Source organism: Orbicella franksi, chromosome 7, assembly GCF_964199315.1.
Source record: "Orbicella franksi chromosome 7, jaOrbFran1.1, whole genome shotgun sequence".
In the NCBI taxonomy this organism is placed as follows: Eukaryota; Metazoa; Cnidaria; class Anthozoa; order Scleractinia; family Merulinidae; genus Orbicella; species Orbicella franksi.
In genome coordinates this window covers 27,534,898-27,542,809 of record NC_138151.1, presented here as the reverse complement: position 1 = coordinate 27,542,809, position 7,912 = coordinate 27,534,898, and positions in this window count along the sequence as shown.

Sequence of the window (7,912 nt, the reverse complement as noted above, 5' to 3'; positions counted from 1 at the left end):
GGTCAAGAAGGCTGGATAATGGCGAAGTTGAGAGTCAAGGACAATAAACCACGCAAAAAAAAAAAAAAAAGATCGAGGCCAATATCCAGCCATCTTGACCAAACAAGCAATTGTTACATGGCTTTGAAGGAAATTTTTCTTGCGGGCTATAGCGGTTAGTCCCGAGCAGGCAAGATAGTGTCCGCTGGATTAGCCAATCACAGCGCGGTATTTGGTTCTTCTTGCCCACTCACGGAGCTAGCCGTAGAATAAAAGCAGTTAAAAAGTTGGTTAACATACTACAGAACCTCGTAACCAAACCGCAGTTTGGGACCAAAGTCTTTATTGCGCCAAAGCCAAAGGCAGCTAAAACTAATTAGTTTGGTTTATCGGTGAACATTGCATTATGCAGCATGAGACAACAGATTACCTGATTTAAAACTTCGTGCATGGAGTGATGAAAGCTCATTACAACAGACACTTATGAGTAACCCCTCGTTAGTGCGAGTTACAGAGTTAGCCGCACTAATGAGTCCGGCAAACACTCCAGCTCAGATCGAAGCCATTAGTTCATAAGACAAGAGCAATTTTCCTTGGCGCCTAAAAGCACTAGATTAAAGGTTGTGTGATATGAAGCAAAGGCAGTAGTTCGAGAAATACATTAATTAGGAATATATGCTCATAATCTTAACAGTATCAAAAGAGGTGGTACCACCTGGTATACAACTGCGGAATCTTTGCATTTCACTGTTTTTTGTTTTTGTTTTTTTTGAGATGTTACAAAATTGCTCAAAAAAGTGGTTTAAAGTCGGTTAACCTATTCGACAAGGTCCGCACAACCAAACACACCAAAGACCGAAATTCCCCCAAAACAAACCGTACCTTAGGCTAAATAGTTCGTTTATCGGCGAAGCTATTACAGTATGCATATATGGATGTTAATAACACAGAAACAAGCGACATTGATCCCTCTACAAATGCCAGGTCAGTGTATTTTTGCCCGCAATATCCACACTTTACCTGGGACCCTAAAAATACCACCATTCCTTGGATCTCGGTGGTCATCATATCTATTGCCTCGCCCGTTACCATTCTATTGAATTTATTGGTAATCATTGCTATCAAGCGAAGGAAAAAACTGCAAAGGCCTGCCAACATTCTGCTGTCTAGTATGGCTGTCGCAGATCTTCTAGTTGGCGCCATATCAATGCCCTTATCTGCCACAGTTGATATATTAATTCTCCACAATACTTCGCTTGAGCATATCTGTACATTAGAAAAAAACTGCAAAGGCCTGCCAACATTCTGCTGTCTAGTATGGCTGTCGCAGATCTTCTAGTTGGCGCCATATCAATGCCCTTATCTGCCACAGTTGATATATTAATTCTCCACAATACTTCGCTTGAGCATATCCGTACATTAGATTCATTAATGAACAAACCCATGGTCATTTTTCTTTGCTCGTCCTCTCTTTTTCATATAACTTGGATTGCTTGGGATAGGTACGTGGCGATACACAAATTCATCGACTACGAAGTTATCGTTACAAAAGGTCTCCTCCAAAAACTTTCGATAGCCGCCTGGCTGTTACCCGTGTTAGCGATGGTCCCACCTTTCACAGCGAAAGTAGCTGAGGTTGACCGCGAGGTTGTGCAAATCAGGCACATTGTAGAAGCTGCCGTGGCATTTATCTGGTTAGTAGCTATTGCGTACCTCTACATCGTGGTGTTCCTTGGAGTACGCAAACGTAAAATAAAGCGAAACTCGAATCGAAGATTGCCAAGACGACTTGCCTGCTAACTGCTGCACTAATTTTGTCGTTTCTCCCAGCGATTGGAATGGTTATCTTGGAACACATTTCCTCAGTGTTTGAAACAAATTCGTTTTCCCGTTTGGGGGAGGCACTGATGCATATGAACTCTCTAGTAAGTCCTATCTTGTACTGTTACAGAGACCGCCAGTTTCGAAAGGTTGTGCTAGAGTTGTTAGGGATGAGAGAACCGAACGCAGCTTAGCCAGGAGATGGTGCCGCGCGATTTGTCAGAAGAAATGAACCGTTTGGGTCAGTGGGGCAACTAGAGAAATCCGTTGGTTATAAGAACTCCAGGGAACTGTTGTCCAGACCTTCAAATTCAAATAAAAATAGCTGGCATCAGCTGTCCATGCAGCCTCGCATGGCAAGATTAGCTTCGTGCGATGGAGTCATTTTTGTAGATTGTGTTCACCGGCTTGCTAAGCCCCACGAAATATTTTTGAGGAGAAAAAGTTCAGCCTCAATTTAACTGAATATTCAAAGCTGTTGTTTCGATAGTTTAGAACTGCAGCAACTTTCCTTCATCTCAGTTGACAGTTCAAAAGCGATCCATATGGAAAGTGGTATGACAAGTATAGCGAAGAAAACCAAACGATTCGATTCTCCCTAGTCCATCATCGCCGTACGATTAGGCGACGTAAGGCGATTTTGGGCGATTCAATGTTGTTCTAGGCAAGTTAAAACAAAGTGGTAAAGGTAAAGTACACTATCAACACCAGCTTGCTAGAATTACTTGGTTCTGTATTATGATTGAATGTCAATTTTTCAGTTGTCTATAGTGTCTCAGTGGATGGGCCGAGTATTATTAAAGTGTTATCCAAGACACACCATAATATAAAATCCACCATAGTGTAACAGACTTTTGAATTGACTAACAAAAATAAATATATACCAAGGGCTTAAGTTATATCACCCTGTTTATACTATGCCATAGAAAATAGAGCCAATCGGAACACAGGAAATTGAGCCTTTGTCTACTCGATGATACTGATTCCCAACCTTTGGTGCGCTCATAGTTAATAGAGGGGACTGGTTATGAAGCCCGGCGAACACCAAAGGAGCAAACAAAGATGCCAAGATTTATGTCGGAAGCTCCACGACCGTGCAAAATCTTTTGTTTTGTGCTCATGCACTATGCATGAATTACGTAACCAACACGTTTCTATTGGTTAGTTTCTCAGTATGGTTTAGGCTTAGTTCCTTGCCCCCGAGTGGGGGATAGGGCCGGAGATCAATGCTCGCCATCTGTCCCTATTCTTGGCCACAGCTCCATTACAGTGCCGAGCTACAAACAAACAAACAAACAAACTCTCACAACTTCAAAACGCTCAATTGAATTTACTTACAGTGACTTTACTTTCAATTTAAAAGTGAATAGAGACAAATTTGCGTCGATTAATCGTCGAGGAAGTGTAAAAAGGGCAAAGGTTGACGATTGCCGCGATTTCACTCACGAATATTGACCAACACGACAATTTCACCCGCGCTGTTTCCCGCCGTTTCCGTGACCGTGGTCAGAGATAAGAAAATCCGGACCGCGTTAAGAACCAATCAGATTGCAGGATTCGTTACAGTGCCCTCTTTTGAAAAAATAAATTAATTTATTTCGCTATTAATTTTTTTTATATTACTTGCGAACCGTTCTGTATGTAAGTTATGAATGCAGGTTTACGGTGGTTAACGTTATACCTGTAGCAGTGTACTGTGCATCACTGAGCGGGGAGATTTGCTCAACTTTCTCCTTAACTTTACATCTGACCGTTTTTCCAAAAACATGCCCGCTATTTTGGCGCAGTCTTGACACGGTTTCATAAATTCAGTCATATATTGGCACAGAATGTCCGAAATAATCAGGGAATGCCCTAGTTTGACCCCAAATGCTTTAGAAAGGTCGACAGTAATTAGACACGCTCATTTTTCGGCCTTTCTGGTTCATCCAGTCTTGTTCCGTTGAAATATATGTCTGGATTTATGAAAACAGTGTTGAAAAAATCAAGCGGTTTTTTTATTATTCATACATTTATTTATTTATTTATTTATTTATTTTGGCTTTCCGTACGGCAGCAGCTTGTAAATCTTACGTAGCATGAAATGTAGAGAACTTCTTGCTGCATGTTTCATCTATTTGTAATTTTTTTTTTTAATTATTTATCGCTACCCCTCCCCTTTTCAATTGGTGTTCAGTTTAGCCCAGGCTACACTCGTCTGAATTTCAGTCCGCGCGGTGACTCTGAGGATTAGCCCACCAATTAGCATTCTATAACTGCTGTCTAAAGCAAGTCTGCCCGAGGACATCATTAAGTCTAACGATTTGCTAGCAAGCGTCGTCCATTATCGTACATATGCATGAAGCGGTTCTGAGATGTATTATTAACGGAACGTCATTTAGTCCTGTAATAGTAGACGGTTTGCACCTGTGGCGATAATGTGCGCTTGCTTTAGACAGCAAAGAGCTTTAGCCACATCAATTTAGGGCTTAGACGTGCAATGTACTAGACCTTTCTAGCGGCTGTTGGCGTTATTTGCTCTGAACTTTAATGCATATGCGGAATGAATGAAGAATGTTGTGTGGATATGGCATTTCCCGCTCGATGAATTTCAAGCACATGACACTGTTATTTGCGAGCAAAACAAGGCAACGAGCAGAGTGAAGGAAATCACGTCAATGCCTGATCGATCGTGAATAACATTTAATTTCCTTGTTTCATCAATGTTAGGCGTTTCCGGCCCAGCTAACTATCAGACATGTCTGTGATTCGCTAGCGCGGAAGAGATTTGTTTGTGTGGCTTCCGGTCGACAATTGAGGAACTGACATCATGCGGAGTGTTACATAATTATGGCCCAGTTTGTTTGAAGTTCAATCCAGTCTCGATGTAAGAAGCTCTTGTTCAGTCCATTTAGGACGATGCAGGTTTTAGAAAGCTATAGTTCAGCTCTCCGCTGCGGTTTTGATATGTGTACGTTTGTCTTGATTTAGACTCCAATTTCATGTTGAAAGCACTCTTAATTAAATTGTGCAACGAAAAGACGGTGAATTTAGTCTTCCTGGCCTCAAAAGGCATACAGGAGAGTTATTTGCTGTTATTTGAGCTACGATAAGCCTTGTGGAAAGCTAGCTCTGGGACAGAATTGAACCAAGATTATTAGTGACAAGTCAAATTCTGTGGCTATGTTTTTAAGAATACAGACAGACACACATGTACTATAAAAGGTAGATATTCCCTCTACATTTTATTATGAAGATTATACCATTTTCATGCACCTGTTGTACAAAGTTAACCTCTACTCAACTGTGACCTATCATGGATATGGCTTCAAAACATTTAGCTTATCGCAAGTTAATCCAAGTGGAAGCAAGACCTGGCCAAACGGATTCGCAAGTAGGCACAAAAAAATTTTTCAAGTAGCGTCTAAGTATACTTGCGAGTCCGTTTAGCAAGGCCTCTAAATCGGATGCAAACCGGTCAAGCAATCAGCTTAGATGATCAGATGAGATGTAGCTAGATGTTAATTGTGCTTTTAATTAACGGCCCGGGTATCTGGCCTTCGCAATTTACTAATGGAATATAAGAGGGCTTAATGTCAACGAAACTGTGAATCACAGTTGCATTGCTGTAAATCAAATGCAAATCAGAAAACTCGGCTAATTCTTCGTGTGACAGAAATACAGTTTTCACACCCAAAACACTGCGTTAAGTGTTTATTACCACCAAATGCACATATTTAAGAGAAGTTTCCATGACTTGCGCTCACTTTGGTCAATATCAAATTTAAACGCGAGTCGACGCACGTTTTTCACCGTTTGGCCACCCAACCCAAGTCAACGCAAGTTGAGTGACGTCCATTAACCAATTTTCAGCCAAGGAAATACAAATTTCTAGACCACGCATTTGGTGAGATTGTCAAAATGTAATTCCAGTGATGGGCAGATCGTTCTAACAACAAAGGCTCACACACTAATTACAAAAGATTCTTTTGGCAAAAGAGTTAGAAGAGGCCAAATGAGATCATTTTTATTAACACTAATTAATCGTTAACAGTTATCACAATGGAATAAAAAGTACAGTTGTACAGTATGTACCACACAAGTGAATAGATCTTTTCATACGTGCTCATTTCCTAGCTCAGAAGTGATCATGATAAGCAGGCACTTTTCACATCCGAGCAGCTGAAGAGACAAAATCGCACGTCAAATGCTTAATTTCGACCATTTTTTTAAACTATTGTTATGGTCATTTGTGGTATATGCCAAAACAACTGTTGTGGAGGTAAATAATTAATAAAAGGAATATCTAACCACTAAATGTATAGCACGGTATGCAGTAGATGAGACAAAATATAATATTTAGCTCAACATTATATGTTTTATAGATTTTGCCATAGCAACGGTAACAGTAAAAGTGTGTTAGCTCTTCCTTTTCGGAAAAAAAAGTTCAATAAAGTGGTAAATAACCATGGTAACGCCAATCACGACGTTACATTTATAAAAGAGCAATCAATATGAATAGTTTGCATTTACATTGAACAGAATATTGCTAAAATGCATTTAAAGGTATTTTTGAAAGAAGTCACCTGTCATGACAATATTGATCGCGCGTATTCAAGAAGAAACAATGATAATGATAACGATAACGATAACGATAATGGTAACGATAATGATAATGATAATGGTAATGATAATGATAATGATATTAATTAATAATATTATTTATGTGTCAAATGTATTTAGCACTGTTACACTGTTTGGGTCACTGTAAATAAATAAACAAATATTTCAAATAGAACATAAACTATTAAGAATCCCAACTGGTGGGAGGCCGAACGGTCGAGGATTTGAACTCGGGACTACAGGGTACAAATCCAGACAGCGATAGGGAGGAGGATTTGAACAAGGGACCTCCACCAGATTTCAAATCCAGCGCCCTGACCATTCGGCCACGACGCCTCCACTCCAAAGTTATTTAACCGCCGTAGCACATAAGTGGGGCTGTCGATTCAACCGTCGTTCCTTCGTCAGTTCAAAGTAGGCTGTTGCATGAGTCTTGCATTGCATTGTATTGTATTGTGTTGTGTTGTGCTGTGCTGTGCTGTGTTGTGTTGCGCTGTGCTGTGCTGTGCTGTGCTGTGCTGTGCTGTGTTGTGTTGTGTTGTGTTGTATTGTATTGTATTGCAGGTGATTATGTTGTATGTGTGTTTATGTAGTGGAGGTTGGAGTTACGCTATTGGAGAAAGCATGGCAAAGCAAAATGCATGAATTAATGAGCTAATAAGAAAGTTTTAACTGATCCCATGGGGAGCCAAGTTTCCTAGTCGAAGAACAAACTTCTTTCTTAAAGAATGGTCAGGAAGATTGAAATGTTTAGAGACAGGTTTCAAGGTGTCTTTTTCGTTGTTCCCGTCAAGCTAATATAGCACACTGATTTAGTGCTGAGTGCAAGGTATGTAGTAGATTACATTAGAAGACTTATAATCGAAACGATCGATGATCTTGATCAACCTGTTTAGCCCTCAGATTAGATCATTAACTCAGGGCCTAGGTGAGGTTATCCTCCGAGCCCCCCATCGAGAGTAGCATGTTCCCTTGATCCCTTGAAAATTCCACTTTTTCTCCCTTGTTCCCCATTGATAAATTCCTTGTCCCTAAATGTTTTTGTTCAAAGTTCCGTTTAATAGTAGAAACATTCCTTGTTCCCTCAAATTTATCCCAAAATACCCCTTGTTCCCTTGAAACAGATGATAATGTTCCCACGTTTCCCCAAGCCCCTGGGAGATCCTCTTAACTGATGACTGAGAATTGGTCATAATTTTACCTGTCGGCTAACAAATGATTGCTGAGATCTCAGATGAGAAAGAATTTACTGATAGCTGCATAGAAGTGGGTTGCAGTTTTAACTACATGATAACTGAGAAATAGGCAGAAAAAATACTGATAATAGAGATTCCAGTATTCTCACCCAACCCTTCTCAAAATCGTATTTAAGTGGCATTGTGAAATTTCCCTCTAGACCGGGTGCTTTATGTTGGGAAGGGTTAAGCCGTGTACGTCAAGAGAGTGAAAATTAAATTAATGATTAATAACCTCTTAATGATTAATAATCTCTGCTAATCTTAATTCTAAA